Here is an 18,000-nt window from a genome sequence, read left to right on the forward strand (position 1 = left end):
GGTTTCCACAGCATCCTGAGGTCTTTATCCAGTGAGAATCCCAGTGAAATTCATCTTTTTCTCCTTCATGCTGTTTCCTCTAGACCCTAACCTTGCTTGGAATATTTTTGTAAAGATTTGTAACCAAAAAGAATCCACATAGTGCCACTTAAAGCAAAAACCACGGGACAGATTGCTGCAGAGTGGACTCAGGAGGGAAATGATTGCTCCCTGGAGTGTGGGCTGGGGGTGAGGGTGGGGTTCTTGACTTGATGCAATTTCTGCACAGGCATGTGAGCAGCAAGGCCCTGGGGGGTGAGGTGCAGGGTGGGAGGACAAGGTGTACAGAAACCGTTTCTGAGGAAAACAGAAAGACAAATGTTTCCCTGGAATGCTCTTTTTCTTTTTTTTTCCAGGTGAGAATCCCAGACAGAACTCTGCTGTTTTTTGAAAGTTAGGAGGCAAACATTCCATAGCAGGAGACTCTACAATTGAATTTAAAAGCCCTTTCCGTCCCCTTTCTTTTAACTTCAATTATATGGCTTGTTCCACGGTGGCAGGAATCTAACAAACTCAGGTGCACTTCTGTGCGCCTGGAATTTTGCGAAATCCCCACAGAGAGCAGAGCAGATGTGGCTGATCTTCCTCCTTTCGGGCCTCCCACCCGCTGGAGGTGCAGATAGTCCTTATCCGCTTGGGCAAGGCTGCTGGGACTCTTGGGCTCCACCCCCTGGACACCCGCCAGACCACAGGGTTACTCATCCCCATGGGACCCCCTCCCTGCAGGTGTTTCCCAGAGGCTTGTCTGGGCCCTGGGAGGGAGGGCTGTAGGTCAGGTGGATGGCAAGGTTTTCAGGTTGTGGAAAATCAACATTTTTTTCCTGGTAAAATGAAGCCCCTGGTGTCCCCTGAAAGAGTAAAACGAATCACAAGAGTGTGGGGGTCTGCTTTGGGAATGAGAGAAATCACACTAGTGTTTCCAAGAGTTTGTTACACAAATGGACCAAAGTCCCTCATGCTAACAATGCTAATGCTAATGATGGTGACAATAATGGCAAGGGTTTCTACAGATGGCTGAGCAGCTCCTCTGGCTGCTGTCACTGTGCTAAGCATTTTTCATGCAATAGTCATGTAATTATAGCACAAATCCTATGCAGTAAGTTACATGCTTCCCATTTCACAGGTGAGGAAACTGAAACCCAGAGAGCCTAAATAACTTGCCCCAAGTGTAACATCAAAGTTTATACTGTTCATCACTCTAGTGCTGCCCAATATTTCCAATTTCTGCTCATATGTCTGCTTAATTCATTCATTAACTGAATTAACTCAGTCATCAACACATATTTATAGACTTCATCAGGAAGCCACCTCTGAATAGCACCCATGCAGCCTTCTGTCTTGTCTCGGGTCAGGTTGAGGGTGTGTAGCAAGTCTCAGGTCTAGCAGAACCACCTCCTACTACACTACGCCCTTCCTCCCTCCCCACCCTCTGACCTTAAGTTCAGGTCACAAAAGACAGCCTCCTTATATGGTATGCACAGGTAGTCAAAGCACCTGGGATTCTAATTCTGGCAAACCTGAGTTTGAATCCTGATTTGTCCCACAAGCAGTGAGACCTTAGGTATGTTACCCTCTCTGAAACGCAGATTCCTCACAGTACAGTGGAGTAAGTTTGCTTCCTTTATAAGGTTATAACGAGGGGTGACAGATGGAAAGCACTGTGCCTGACACTTGGAGTGCCACTGTGTTTGCCCCTCTCAATCAGCATTGCTTTGCCCTGGAGGATTACTGAATGGTTCTCTCTCCACAGCTTGAACTAGGGGAAAATGTTCTTCCTAGCCTTGACCTCCAAAAGGATGCAGACATGGACATGGAGGCAAACATTGGACCATAACCTTGAGTCAGATAGGAGGTTGACACAGGGCTTGCTAATTTCTCACACTGTGTGCTAGGTGCAGTGATGCACACCTGTAAATCCCAGAGGCTTGGGGGGCTGAGGCAGGAGAATTGTGAGTTCAAAGCCAGCCTCAGCAACAGTGAGGCACTAAGCAACTCAGTGAGACCCTGTCTGTAAATAAAATGCAAAATAGGGCTTAGTGTTCAAAATCCCCCAATTCAATCCTTGGTACCCGCTCCCCCCAAAAAATTCTCATATTGCAAGATCTAAAGATGCTAAGGTTGGTTGCTGCCAGGCTTTGGAGAGAACCCAGGCTGTTCATCAGGGAGGCAACTGGGCACCCACTGCTGACAGCTCGTGTGTGTTTGGGGTAAATAGCTCTGATGGCCCAGTTCACTGCCTTTTCCTCAGTTCTCTCTGCATTGCCTCCTGGTGTCATTTACAGAGTGTCACTGCTAAGTGTTTTTGCCCTTGCGTTGCTTTCTTTGACTCCCCTGTGTCTTTCCACCACGTTTCCTCTGCACACCCTTCTCTGTCCCTGTTCTCGAAACCCATCTTCCATCTCTGCCTGGATACAGTCATAAATGAAGATACACAGAGCTTCTCTTGTCTTCTTTCTTTATGGAATTTCTGCTCAGAGAAAGTTCTCTCTCCTGTCTTCCTACCCACACTCTAGCCACATCTGTTTGGATTTCCCACTGGACACCTGTGAGCTTAGAGCAATTTGTGTCTATATTCTCATTCCCCCAGGTCCCCTTATATTGTTATTTATTTTACACATTTTATTGGTGTATTATAGTTGTACATAATGGTGGGATTTGTTGTTACATATTTGTACATACACATAATATAACAATGTAATTGGCCAATATCACTCCCCAGCACATCCCTCCTCCCTCCCTACCTTCCACCTTCTGGTCCCTTTCCTCTACTGATCTTTCTTTGGTATCATGAGATCCTCCTCCACCTTTTTTTTTTTCCTTTTTCCTCTCTAGCTTCCACATATAAGAAAAAGCACACAACCTTGACCTTCTGAGTTTGGCTTATTTCACTTAACATAATGCTCTCAGTTCTATCTGTTTTCCTGCAAATGACATAATTCCATTTTTCTTGAGGGCTGAATAAAACACCACATTTTCTTTATCTGTCCATCTGTTGATGAACACCTAGGCTGGTTCCATAATTTGGCTCTTGGGAATTGTGCTGCTATAAACACAAGTATGCATGTGTCACTGTAGTAAGATGACTTTAACTCTTTAAGATCAATACCAAGGAGTGCTATAGCTGGGTCATATGGTGGTTCCATGCCTAGTGTTTTGAGGAACCTCCATGCAGATTTCCATAGTGGTTGTACTAATTTATAATCTCACTAACAGTATAAAAGCGTTCCTTTTTCTGCACATCCTCTCCAGCATTTATTATTATTTGTATTCTTGATGACTGCCTTTCTGACTGGTGTGAGATGAAATATCAGTGTAGTTTTAACTTGCAGTTCCCTAATTTCTAATGATGTTAAACATTTCTTCATATACTTGTTGTATTTCTTCATATATTTGTTTGTATTTCTTCTTTTGTATCTATCTATTTATTTATAATGCCTCAATATAGTTTATTCTACAAATGCGGGGAGGGTTATTTGATGTTGTTTGGTTAGTATAATTAATTTCCTCAGTGAATCATAGGAAAATTTGAACTTTTTTTCATATTTTTCATTGGCACATTATAATTATACATAATAGTGGAATTCGCTATATATATTTGTACATGCACATGATATAAAAATAAAATTTCGTCAATATTGTTCTCCAGTATTTCTTTCTTTCTCCTCCTCCTCCTTCCCCCAGTCCCTTCCCTTCACTTTGCTGGTCTCCCTTCAATTTTCGTCTTATATTTTTAAAAAATCTTGTCATTTTTACAGTCCCACCTGGGCTGGAAGGTTCTGGATGACAAGATCAGGATCCAATAATTCTCTTTATTGATGATCAATGGCTTTCTTTCCAGAAAGATGGTTAGGTCAATGTAAGAGATGATAAGAATGAGGTGAAGAAACGGGGAAGAAGGAAGAACAAAATTGGATAATGACTAGCTTTAATGTTTCTCTATGAAGTCTTGCATTTTTACATGTTTCTAAATATGGGTTTGGCTCAGGACTTATTACAACACAATTTCATTTTGGTTACTGCTGGCTCTGAATCTGTCTCTAGGAAGTTTAACTTTATTTATACTCTGTACCTTAAACACATGCAGTTGGGCAGTGCCCACAATTGGGAATTTTGCAAGAGAGTGCTGGAAGGCTCTTCTGCATCCCAAGCAAGTCTTTTTCTAAGTGGCAGAGAGAGTGCTAAAGAAAAAGCATTCACATTCTTCTTTATCCTAGCACCGAGGGCGCAGCAGAGATCACAGTCTGGAACAGAATGTTCTGAGCCCAGGGAGGTTTTGGTTTGGTAAACAGTGAGACAAAACAGCACCAGATGAAAGCCAAATCTCCCACTGACCCAGAACACTACTTGGGGGCCACCCTTTGTGGTAGGCATTGTCCAGATGCACAGCCAACCGACAGGCAGGCGCGTAGTGCTACTGTTTTTCTCGGACTTCTGCTGCCTGCCCTCGCCTGGGGAGCTTGGGGTGGCTGATGGCAGGAGGTATGGATGTACTTATGTTTTCAGTTCTTAAAGTTCTGCAATTATCTAGCTCCATTTAAGAACTGAAATGGGGCTTAATACCTGGGAGCACTCCGGCACAAAGCAGAAAGGTGACAGGATCTCAATCCCTACGTGCAACTTTCATCAGATAGCCACAGGGTTCATTTTTCCAGCTTTCAAATTAAAATTAGGCCAGTCTAGGCCCATAGTGCAAGTCTCCGATGTCCTCAGGCAGTGCCTAAGAATGGGTAGGTTGTGCACGTACAAATGCTGCAGATCTAAGAGGTCAACAAATACCCTAGAAGTGTATATTTCTTGCAACAAAATTCTTGCAGATGGTAGTCAAATGTCTGAGGAAAGGGGTGAGGAATATGGGTAGGAGGAGAATCTTTTGAATTTCATTAGACTAGTGGAGGAAGGATTCAAGTGTTGGAAAAAGTGAGTTACAGGGACACACATTTCCCTGGGCCTCCTCTGGAGGGTGGCCCAGGCACAGTGAGTGTTTCCTCATTGTGGGAGACACAGTGCTATTGCTCCCAGGCTTAGGAAGCTGTGCTTTATTTTACAACAGGCCCAGGAAGAGAAGATGGGATGCACCTGGCATCACCATTGAGAATGAGACTCTCTGGGCACTGGGGATCCTGGAGGCTCACCAGGGGGACTATAGGCGGGTGGGGGTGGGGAGAATGTGTTCCAGTGAGCCTGCTCTCTGAAGCTAGGGAGGGGGCCACCGACTTAGATTCCTCACCCTTGTCCCAACTGGAGGTTTAACGTCTTCTGGCTTAATATCCTCAGCCTGACTTAAAGGACCCTTTGTGTTATCAGAAGAGCTCCACAGTCCCACTCCCCTGGCCTTTTCTTCTCTTTCTTTTGGCATCTGCCAAGCTTCGGGTCAGGGCCAAGCGTAAAAGGAACATTAGGGGAAATGATTTTGTGACTGTCCCGTGGGCCTATTTGAAACTGGACCAACCACATTGCATCCTCAGATTCTTCAGTTGGCCGCTGATATCCTTGTAAGAAAGTGTCTTCAACCATCCTCAGATCCACAGTGCTGTTCCCATGTGACATACCACTCAGACACTGGCTCTGCAGCTGTGTCAAATCAAGCTAATGGCCACTCTGGCCAACAGGAAGGGTATTAAGTTCAAGTAGGGCAGCCAGAAGTGGTTCCCAATATTGTGCTACTCTTCCACATGTGGGGCACACAGTGGAGCATGGTCCAGCCAGCCTTGTCCCAGTTACCTGATGGATAAGCACAAAAACTCCATGGCAATCTGCATGCTCCGTGCTACCTAAAATTCTGACACAGGGAGCATGTCCCTTGCTCCATGTTCATGGTCAGTCATCTTAAAGAGACCACTCTGGATGAACAAGAATTTTTTTTTTTTTTAAATCTGATGGTGTTGTGCCATCAGCCATCTTGAAAGTGGACCAAATTTATTGCCTCCCCAACTTCTTGAGTTGAAAAGTTGAGTTTACTAACTGAGTTGGTTAATGTGAATGTAACTAGAGGTTTGTATCAGAGTCCTAGCAACTCTCACTACAAGAGTATTGGTCCAGGAAATGCAATTGTGCCAGGGTGCTAAGAGAGACAGACATGGTAGAGAATTTCTGTGCACCCCTAATGCTGCAACCTGCTGTTAAAGAACAAATGACTCCATGTTTTATTCAAAACCAAAATTGAACCCGGTGGAGAGGGCATTATTTATTTTGATGCAATATCTCTTATAAAATGTTAAAGATCAGCTAAGCATTATATTATCACGTTTTCCATGCAGTTATGGGAAAGTACAAAAATTTCAATTTCTCATTTAAAACTAAGATGCAAAAATGGTGATGGGACTAGAAGTGTTCCTAGTTTATCACGAGTCCCTGCTTTTAAATAAAAGATGGGAAATCTTAAGTTGGTGGTGACTCTTATTTGGAGATATGCTCACACCAACTTTGTTTCCAATAATGGGAAAATCTGGGTTAAAGCTTGAATTTCTTGGGACCAGAGGTACCTTCTCCCAACTGCGGTATCAATACTGGATGTTGGAGAAATAGAAATGTGGGACAAGGTAGATTATGGACAAGGAGAACAGATTTCCCATGGCTTTATCCATTTTTCCCACCTGTGGTCTTTCTCCCAAAGCTTAAGTTATTTATTTTCCCAAAGCCTGGATCAAAGGATGTAACTGAATGAAGGGCTAATATTTAGTTATTTCATGGTGGCCTGTGGGAGTTGGGTAGTGCTAATGTGAGTGAAGCCAGAGTTATGCCTTATTATTAGCTCTCTATTCCCCAAATGCATGACTCAGTGAGACACTGGACATCCATGTCCAAGTGTCAGCTGAGGTCACACATGGATAAGAAGTCCCTCCTCCACACAGAAGAGCATGTAGGATGCAGCTCAGGAGATGTCATTTTTGAACACATGTGTTGGAAGTTGGTCCTCAGTGTGATAATGTAAATGGGTGGTGGAACCTTGAAGAGGTGAGGCCTCGTGGGAGGGGGTTATGTGGCTGGGGCATCTCATGAGGGATGTTTTATAAAAGAGTGAGGCCTGATCCCTCCTGTTCTCTAGCTTCCTCTCTTGCCATGTAATTGCTTTCAAAGCAGCTCACACCATTGTGATGCCAACCACCATGACGCCCTGACAAGAACCTAAACTGAAGAGACCAATCTTGGACTTTAGCATCCTAAACTATGAGCTAAATAGACCTCTTTTCTTTATAAAGTACTAAGCCTCAAGTATTCTTTAATAGCAATAGAAAAATAATAATATGATATCCTCATATAGGCTTTGAATGCCCAACATCCTTTAGAATTCTGACTTACTTCCCCCCGCCCCATTTGGGGTCCATGAATCTCAGAGAGATATTGAACTGCCATGCAAGTCCAACAAGCAATTTCTTAATAGCCTTTAGTTTCCAGCATTGAAAAAAGAAAAACTAGAATTAAAATAATATCCATGGCAGTCTGAAGGCGGAAATAAGTTGCCTGAAGAAAGCTTTGGTGGTAGGTTGTGTTCCCAGAGCTTTGCTCATTTTATAATCTGAGATTTCTGTTGGAGGAGGGGGTGGCAGCCTCAGCCTCTCAGCTCAGTTGGGCAGAGATGATGGGCTGAGGTCCCTAGCAGAGCCTCTACATTTTTGCTTCAAATGGATTGCTTCATTTATCTCTCTACCTGGTGTATTTTGTTTTATTAGTTTAAAATAATCCCAAGCCTCAAAACAAAATCCCCAAATGTGTTTTCCCATGATGGCCACATGCTTTTTTGCCACTCTGGATGCTGCCTACCAGGTAAAGTCTCTTCTGTCATTGTCCCCTTTCTCAGTCTCTTCCACCTGGCTTCTCAACATTTTGGTCCATTGGATCCAATCACCCATCTGGCCATTGTTGAACGTATGTCAAAAAACAGGATTCATAGTTGAGTAAGATGTTGTTCTTCATTCCAAGGATTTTAGTCTGTTGAACTTCTCTATCTTTCTGAATCTTCTCAGCTCTAAATGTGCGCTGGCTTGAATTCTCAGTCTTCTCCCCTTGTTTTCCCTTGGCAAGACCCCACCTCCCTCCCCTCCTGTTCTACTTCATCCTACAGCATCATTTATGGTCAGCTGGTTATTGGTTTATTGGGGTAGGAATGGAGATCTGTCTACTGGCTTGGACTCTGATGAAATTGGCACTTCACCTACTAGCTTAACAAACTGCCTCACTTATTAGAGGAAGAGTTGGGCTGAATCAGTGACTCTTAGGCTTGTCTGCATATTGGAAATATCTGGGGAGCTTAAAAAAGTGCTGATCAAGAGTTCCTCCCCTAGAGAGTCTTATGGAGTTACTTTGAGGTGTAGGGGTTTCAGAAGACTTTTTGGTGATTCTAATGCACAGGCAAGGTTGAGAACTACTACACTGAATCCACCTAACCCTGATTCCTCACCCACCACAAGTAAGTGTGTCACAGGGGGATCAGATGGATTTTGGAGTTTGACAGATAAGGTTCAAATTATAGTGAGGAATAACAGCACGAGGGAAGTTAATTTTACCATAAAATGAATGGAGGTTAATTTATCAAATATAAAGATGAAACAAGATCATAGCACATGATTGGCATTGAAACAAAGGTGGTTTTTATTATTATTTGCCCTTAAACCATCTGTCTCTGGCTTCCTTTCTTTTTTGAAGGTTTTTTAATTTTGAAATTTCTTATTTGTTTTAATTCATTATACATGACAGTAGAATGCATTCATGCACTTTGATAAATCATACATAGATAGGATATAATTTCTCATTTTTCTGAGTGTACATGTTGTAGAGTCACATTGGTCATGCAGTCACATATATACATACAGTAATAATGTCTGTGTTTCATTCTACTATCCTTCCATCTCCACATCCCTCCCCTCTCCTTCCTTCACTTCCCTCCACCTAATCTCAGGTAATGTTATTCTTCTCTAGTGCTGGGCCTCCATTGTGAATTAGCATCCGCATGTTAGAGAAAACATTTGGCCTTTGTTTTTTGGGGATTGGCTTATTTTGCTTAGCATGACATTCTCCAACTCCGTCCATTGACTGACAAATGCCATAATTTCATTCTTCTTTAAATGGCTTCCTTATTTCTAGCAATGGTGCCATCATCTCAGTTCCATTACTCAAAAAAAAAAAAAAGCTTGCTGATTGTTGAAAGAGAATGACTTAAACACACACACACACACACACACACACACACACACACATATATATATATAATATATTGCATCTCATGAAGCAGACTGCTCAAGAAATCAGTTATTTGTACTTTAAAAAACTGCCTGCCCAACCAGGTGCTGGATCCAACCCCCCCCCAACCCCGAAACAGAGCTGACAGTTTGGTTTCTTCCCCTCTGGTAATGTTCAACTCTTGCTACTCAAAGTAGCAAGTGTGGTCTACTCGCAGGCAGCTTTGCACACTCTAGAACTTGTGAGAAATGAGAATCTCAGTCCCACTCAGACCACCCGAGTCCCAACTGTCTTAAGCGCCAGGGGATTTGTGTGCATCTTACATTTGGGAGGCGCCACTCTAGGACATCTCTCTTCTTGAGACTTGGAAAGAAGGAATGCAGCCAGGCTCCTGGAATGGTGACAGTTTACAGATTCCAGCGTCTTGGTTGGAGATGCCATGGTGAGCCCAAGTGAGTCACGGTCGTGTTCCAGCTGGCAGCAGGGAGCGTGTTGTCACAAGCTGGGCTGTGCCTGGGGAAAGTGCTGCTCTAGGCGAAGCCTGTCACCCTTCATCCCATTAGGCTCCATTAGCTTAGTCTGCCCCACCCTCTGCTTGATGCCCCATTGCTTCACCCAGGCTTGGTGGATGCCTCCGGGCTGTCAGTCACCATGAGAGATTATCACAGTCACAGGAGGCTTATGTGCACTTGCAGAGGGCAGGACTCCCTCCAGCCCAGGGCCTGGCACCAGTGCCTACCATCCAGCCAGAAACCTCTGCAGCCTGCCCTCCACAGGACTGATGTCTCCTGTCCTGCAGGGCCAACCCTAAAAAGGCTTTGGGATCTTCCCTATGCATTTGTCTTGTGTCCCTCCCCTGCACTCTTTGGGTCTGCATTTTGGATTCCTTGACCTTATAAACCCAGGGATCCTGCAGTGATTCCTTCCCACCACACCCCAGCATACAACTCCTTTGGCTAAAAGTTACCCCTTCCTCCCCCCCCCCAAAAAAATACCCACCTTTGTGGAACTGTACTATCTGTAGCCTACATTATGCTCATAGACACGTGACTACACTTTCCAAAGGAAACCTGCCTTTCCATCTGCAGGCATGAGTGAGTGCCTTCTGTTAAGACCCTCTGTCTATGGGGCTGGGGATGTGGCTCAAGCGGTGGCGCGCTCGCCTGGCATGCGTGCGGCCCGGGTTTGATCCTCAGCACCACATGCAAACAAAGATGCTGTACCCGCTGATTACTAAGTAATAAATATTTAAAAAAAAAAAAAGACCCTCTGTCTGAGGGAAGGTCAATCTCCAGGCCAGAGCTGCAACCATCAATTTGCATCACTCAGAGTGACGCAGGTTCCTGGTAGGATGCAAAATGAGGGAGCTTATTTGCCATAACCAAGCTTGCTCACCAGCCTGCAGGCTTCCTGAGGGCAGATTCTGGGCTGGTCTTTTTCATTACTTAATCCAGTTTCAGGATCAGTGTCTGGCTCACAAAGATTCTCAATAACTATATGCCGAGTCTGTGGGTGACTATATGAGTGAATGACTGTCACTCTGGGGACTTGAAGGGCTAGGAAGAGTTCTTGAGTGGTACTGAGATAGGGCATGTGTGAATTGGGGGTAGCAAAGGGGTAGGTGTAGATTTTCTCCAAACATGGCCCTCAGTCCAGCACTCTAGCATTACGACTAGACAGGTAGTCCAGGAGACAATGCCTCTGCCATCTGCAACATGCATGGATGGCCTTTGGTCATCGGCTCTTGTTGCAGGTCAACCATCCTCAGGCACAAAACAGTCATCAGCCAGCCCTCCAGGGAAGCTTTGGCTGCAATACAGCAACTGGAGAGAGCTGAGCCTCTCTTTCTAGGCATGTAGATTGGCCAGTTCTGGGGACACACGGGCCACTGTGAGGTTGGCAAGCAGAAAGGAAGCCTGTTTCTACAAGGCTCCTTGTGGACAATCTAGGCTGGTTCCAACCCCAGCTGCAAACCCAGGCCAACCCAAGTGCAGGAGGCCTGGAGTCCCCAGGGACTGGGGATGGGTATGGCCAGCTCCTCCTCCCTAGAGCCTGGCTGAAGGCTGTGAGCCATGCTGCCTGGGCTGGTCCTGCCCTGCTGCCTGCGATTCAGCATCTTCTCTTGGCTGGAGGCCATGCTCCCCCATGACTCCTCCCCAGTTTCCCATCTTACCATCTATATAGGTCATACTCTCTTAAATGCTGCCAGGTGATGTCCAATTGAGCAATAAATTGTGGATGTGCACAATGATGTTGCATTACAGCAGCACCCATTTGGCCCCAAATGAAGAGCAGTTCAATTGCTCTTCACTAGAGTAGACACCTAGTGATACCCTCGCCCCACAAGAGAATAATCACATGCAACTCCTCCCAAGGCTGTGGGTCAGTCTCACAGTGTTGAGTGTAAAGAGCCAGTCACAGGGGAGTACGGTTGAATAATGCCATTTATACCAAGTTTAAACTGGGCTAAACTGACAGGATTTTGGTCCCTACTGGAAGGGGCACAGGGGACTTCTGGGGTGCCGCCAATGTTTGTTTCTTCATCTGGGTGCTGGTGCCCTGGGTGTTTCAGTTTGTGAATAGTCACTGTATACTATGGCATGTGCACTTTAAGATGAGTCTATATACGTCATGAAAAGTTTAAAGTCACAATATGGAATAGAGAAGAGGCAGGTGGGAGTCTATTTTGTGACATGCGTTTGAGATGTCTGGAAGTACCCGGGATGCTGTTGGAGATGTGGGTCTCTAGTCTGGGAAAGAATCTAGGGTTAGGGACATTGAACTTGGGCATTGTTGACAAAGGTGGGACAGGGAAGATGAGGCCAGGGAGGGTCTTCTGGGACAGCAGGGGAGCTGTCAGAGGCAGGAGGAGGATGAGGAAGCAGAGCCATTCCCCGGAGGCTTATTCAGCTACCCTCATACCAGGTCCCTCTGCTCAGCTCTGCTGGCCATGGAGTGTCCTTTAGAGCTTGTACTTTTGATGAGATGGGGACAGATGCTCCTTCAACCCTTCAGGTGGCATCATATTCCTTTTGGAAGCCAAGGAAGCCAAGGGTTGGCGAGGTGACCTGTCTAGGACTGATGAGGTTCGTTGTGAGGGTGCCAGTCCCGCTGCGCCTCCAGGGGACGTGGTGACTCCCTCAGCAGTTGCAAAGGGCAGAGCAGAGTGAGGCCCCCCAGGCTGCTCAACAGGGCCTGGGAGTTAACCTGGGAGTATACTCCTCGGGGTACAAGGGCCTCTTGAGATAAAGGGAATGTTCTGGAATCCTTGTGCACACACTGAACACCACAGACTTGTCCTGCAGCTTGTGTGAGCTGTGGGGCTTGACCTTTCCCTATAAGCCCGTCAGATTAGGAGGTCAGGTGCTGTCCCAAACACCTGTGTGACGCTGGGGGCCATAGGAATGTTTCAGTAACAGAGCCAGTACATTTCCAGTGTGGGAGGACTGCGAAATATCCTTGTGAAACATCAAAGCATCCTCAGAAATACAGAAGAAAACGTATGCACTTATACAAGAAGCGCAAGGTCCCCACCTTGAACTCCCAGCCATCATGCAGGGAAGGGCAGTTGGGATAAGGCACAAAACCCTGCATTAAAGCCCCTCCACCTGGTTTCCAGGACCCTGCTTCCGGAAGAAGGTGCTACCTTAACTCTCATTCTCCTAGGGGGGACATTGCACAGAGGTGTCAGGGCCCCTGGGATGGAAGTGCCCGAGGAGCTGTCCTCTCTTCCACCCAGGGTTTTTGCCTATGCTGTTCTTTGTAAGATGCCAGATGACTGAAATCCTGTTTCTAAGGGGCTTTTGCACATCATAATCTGTGGATTTGAGACGAGTCTGTTGTCTTTCCTCAGCTTACTTTGCTTTCAAATGGAGTGACCCACTTAAGGGAATGGGTGAGATGGTACCTATAACATCCCTCATAGAGAGACATGTTGGAGTTGGCAGGCCACCATGTAGGTGTTCCCATCTCATTCCCCGAACCTCTGTCGGAATGTCCTTACAGTTAACGTGGTGTTCTCCAAACATCATTGGTCCTTTCACTCAAGTAGTGTGTATACCTGGCTCTCTCCCCTGCAGGAGCTCCAGGTTAGCTAAGGGCTTGGGTGTTGCTTTGGAAAGGAACACTGTGTATCCAGATCCCCAAAGCGACTTCCCCCCGAAGCATTGGCTTCTGAAACTTTTAATAGATCTTTGAAAAAGCTACTATCTACTCACATATTTGAAATGTGGCAGCTCATATTTACATCATAAGTTTAAACCCACTTTTTAAAAAATAAAACTGTTGAGGGGCTTCTGAATGCTAGTGATATTTTCTTGCTTGGGCTGGGTGCTGGTTACATGGGTGTGTTCATTTATGCAAAATTCATTGACTAAGTGACACACTGATGATTAGTTCACTTTTCTAGGAAGATATTAGTTTAATAAGATGTAACAAAACAAAGTGAAACAAAAAGACTTGTGACAGGCTGTCTGAGCCTAGAGCACACCCTACTCTTGTCACCTGATTTCACAACGTGTTTGTAAGACTGCAATGGCGTGACTGCAGGGTCCGCATGGGAACTGGCTAAGGTTCTTGGATACATCTAAATGAGCCTTTGGAGAGGACAATTGAAAGGCCACCTCTGGTAGGCAGAGAGATGGCATGAGTTTCTTACAAGCCATACCAGAGAAATTACAGATGAAGTGTCCCCAAATGCCACCGAGGTATTAAAGAATGCAAAAGATGCTAGTGACATTGAAACTGGGCTCTGAAGACTGAATGGGAGTATCTCCTTCGGGAGGTGGAAGAAAGAAGTGGTCAGAGTAGCAATGAATGAAGACAGAATAAAATTCTGCATTGGGATGGAGGCTCAGAGATTTTCAAGTATGGAAGAACTTAGTGTGTGTGTGTGTGTGTGTGTGTGTGTGTGTGTGTGTGTGAGAGAGAGAGAGAGAGAGAGAGAGAGAGAGAAAGAGAGACTGTGTGTGTATGTGTGTGTGTGTGTGTGTGTGTGTGTGTGTGTGTGTGTGTATGTGTGGTTGATGAGAAATAAGAGTGAAGCAGTAAGCAGGAGCTGGGTCATGAACAGCTCATCTGTTTAGTTCAGTAGTTTGGGCTTGATCCTTCAGGCAAGAGAAACTTCTGAAGGATGTTAAGTAAGAAAGTCTACCACTACCTCGATCAACCCCCATTGATGCTACCAACACCTCCACCCTCACCAATTACCTCCACCAATACTACACCAGCATCATCATCACCTACCCACCACCACCACTACCACCACCAAAACCACCGATTTCACCATTACCACCTCCACCAATTCCACTACCACCAACTCCATCATCTCTAACTCCACATCATCCTCTGCCATCAGAGTACCTATTATAATTGTTTTCACAGAATAAAATATTGCAATGCTGCATACAGCATAATGAATTAGGGGACAACATTTGAATTACAACTGTTTTAAAAATAAACCCCCTAGCCTAAAGAAAGAGAGTCAGGTGGGTCGGGTGTGAGCTGAGGGGCTGGCCTGGCCTGCTGGAGGCCACTCCTCTTTTTTTAACCTTGCTCTTCTGTTCACCAGCAGAGTTGTGAACTGTGCTGCATGGAAAATACAGGTTGAGACCAAAAATTATGAAGAGGGTGGAAAAGTTTTGGAATATATGGATGAAAGATAGCCACGACTGAACTTTGATTTGTTAATAATAAAATTTAAAAAATTATTTTTTTGCAGTTCAAGGTTTCTGGTTTTACAGCAATTTACATCACTGCCTAATGGTAGAATAATAACCAGGATATGGTTGAGGAGCTTTTCCTCTATTATCTCATTTCACTTTGAAAAGAACTCCAGTGATAGGTCTGTGATAATTCCCTTTTAGGAGGAGAAATCAGGCTTAGAAGCATAAGGTAGATTCCTCAGGCTTCACGATTAGTTAGTGCTTTTTTTAAGCAGCTGTTCACTCTCACAAGCTTCGGTGTCCTTTGAGTATTAGTGACAGTGAAGTGGGGACAGATTGGGAACCTAGTTGTGGAGAATGAACAGTCTGCCGTGGAAATGGAGAGCAAGAACAAGGGGAGCCTTGAGAGGTTTTTGGAGATTCTCTGGTGCCCTCTGGTGACAATTTGGAGATATCACAAGCCAAGGTGCCCATAGTGTGCCCGAGCTCAGTGATGGCACACAGACTACACAGGAGGTCCACATGAAAAAGGACACAGAAAGCGCAGTGCTTATGGGGAAGGGGATTGGGTACAGGAAGAGACATCTTGGTCCTAAGTATCTGTCAGCCTCTGTGCCCAATCTCTTTAACACACAACCAACTAGTCTCTCCCTCTCCCGCTCTCTCTCAGTTGAAGGATAAGTAGGGTTCTTAAACTTTGATGTGCACAGGAATCACCAGGGAGCTTTAGGGTGCAGAGTCAGGCTCCAGCTGCAGAATTTCTGATTATTTGGTCTGGAGGGGCCCTAGGGATTTGCATTGTTAATCACTGAGTGATTCTGATTCAGATGGTTCTTGGACCACACTTCCAAAAACCAAGCCAACACAATACAACACAACACACTGTTTACTGTTTATATTTTTTAAAAAATTGATACTTTAGCGGCAATCCAAAAATGTGGCTCCTGCATCCACTTGCTAAAAGATACCCAGAGGAATTCACAGGTGAACTGTCTCATATGGGTTCTGACTTGGTGTAAGATAAAAGAAGCAATTCCACAAACACAAAAACCCGATCACTCTGTTGTTCTAATTCTCAAAGAGCAAGTCAAAAAGATCCATTAGCACTCAAGTCAATAAGCACATCCTCAAAAAAAAAAAATGTAAGCAAATCCTCATGAAAGAGTGAATCCCAAACCTGAGCTCATTGGAAGCGTGGTCTTGGAGATGTTGCCCTCTCACTATACTTGGGGCAGGGGGCAGGCATGGAGAATCAGGAAGTGTGGGGACTCAGAGACCATACAAAGCCCTGTGCTGGGCTCAGAGTCTGTTCCTGTCAAGGAGCCAGGTGGGCCCTGAAGTGGGGAAGCTGGCCCTTGGGGGCAGTGGCTGCCCAGGACGGGTGATGAGGGAGACCACCCTGTGTGAGGCCCTGGCCTACCCTCCTGACCCTCTCCGCAAGGCTGTGTCCTGAGCTCTCTGACTTGGTCTACATCAGGGTTGCCAGAAACCAGCAGAGCATGGATGTTTCTCAAGGAGCTTAAATAAAAAACGATCCACAGACAAGCAGAAAAGGATTCCACAGGTCTGTAGAGGGCCTGGAATACAGCTTAAGTACCAGACCCAGAGCTCAAGAAGTGCATGTAACTGCATGCCACCTCTGACCCAGGTATGGGGACAACTACCACTCGACAAATCATGCTGTCTGAGGGTCCTCCTAGAAAATTCTCCCTGCAGCCTCCCTGTAGCCCACCTGACGTAGGGACCACTCCACATCTATGGGCCCCATGGCAACCTTCGTATGTCCCAGGGAGCTTTGAAACCACGCATGCCTGGGTCTGCCCTAGAGATCTGATGGGGCCAGGCTGTGGCTTGGGCACGGGATATTTCCATGTCCCACTGGCATGAGTGCCTACCTCCCTGCCCTGTGACGCTCCTTGCCATGGCTGCTCAGGCCACATTCATGGGACAGTCCCTCTTTCCAACATTATGGTGGATCCTTGTGACTCAGACTGACCCCTCAAGAAACAGATGCTGGCAAAAGGAGTGAGCACTCCTTCCTGTCCCTGTCACACTCCTGGCCCCACCAGGCAGTTTGCAGATGGCTGGAGTCTCACTTCTCCACCCAAACCTGCCCATTTCCCCCTCTTCCTCCTTCCTGTTCTAGTACCACCTGGCCCGCGGGTACTTGCTCTTTTGCCCGTCATTGTGTTCTGCTTTTCTCCACCTCCTTGACCTCTCATCTCGAGTGCCTACCTGCTCAGGGCCTCTATGGGGCTACTCTCCTATTTGTACCATCTCCCCACTTGCCTGGCCACTTGCAGCAGCAGCTGCTGCTGTCACCCCGACTCCTCCCCTCTTATAGCCCCACCCTGGGCAGCCCTTCATCCCATACCTGCTCACAGGGCTGAACACGGCTGCATCCCACCTGCGGCCACACCCCTCCACCAGGCCTGAGCTGCCCATCTGAGGACAGTGTGGCTGGGCTGTGGACCGCCTCAGTGCCTTCCGTTTCCTCTCTTGGGCCAAGGTGCTCAGTTGATAGTCTTCCGGGGCCAATGCCAAACCTTGCTTGTCTGCTTAGCCTACTGAGCCGGATGTTTCTGGTTAGTGGTTTCATTTTTCTTTATTTAGTCTCTGCTAGGGTGCAGGGACGGCTCTCAACAACATTGAGAAAGAGATAAGACTGTTTTTCAGGATCTCTGTGGTGTGCCTGTTCCTTCTGCCTCCAGGTGCCCAGCGCTTCCCACTGTACTTCATGTTGGGCCTTCTGCCCTTTACTCAAAACCCACCTGCAGACTGAGGATGGGGGCTTAGGGCTTAATAGCCTCTAGGAGTGACCAATTGGAGACCAGTTGGGGCCCAGAGAACAGACACTATGGTTGTTTTTAATCCTGTCTGCACATTAGAACATACCCCAAGAGTTTAAAAAACATCCTTGTTCCCTGGCCCACTGCTGAGTTGGTCTGGGATAGGCTCCATGTGTCAATTCTAAGCTACCAGGGCTGAGAGTCGATGCAATGATCTTGAAGTCTGGACCATGATCCAGCAGTATTTGTATAATCTAAGAGTTTGTGGGAGGTTCAGATTCCTGGCTCCATCCAGATCTTCCAATTCCAAATCTTTGGGACTGAGATCCAGG

Source organism: Ictidomys tridecemlineatus, chromosome 13 (assembly GCF_052094955.1).
Source record: "Ictidomys tridecemlineatus isolate mIctTri1 chromosome 13, mIctTri1.hap1, whole genome shotgun sequence".
In the NCBI taxonomy this organism is placed as follows: domain Eukaryota; kingdom Metazoa; phylum Chordata; class Mammalia; order Rodentia; family Sciuridae; genus Ictidomys; species Ictidomys tridecemlineatus.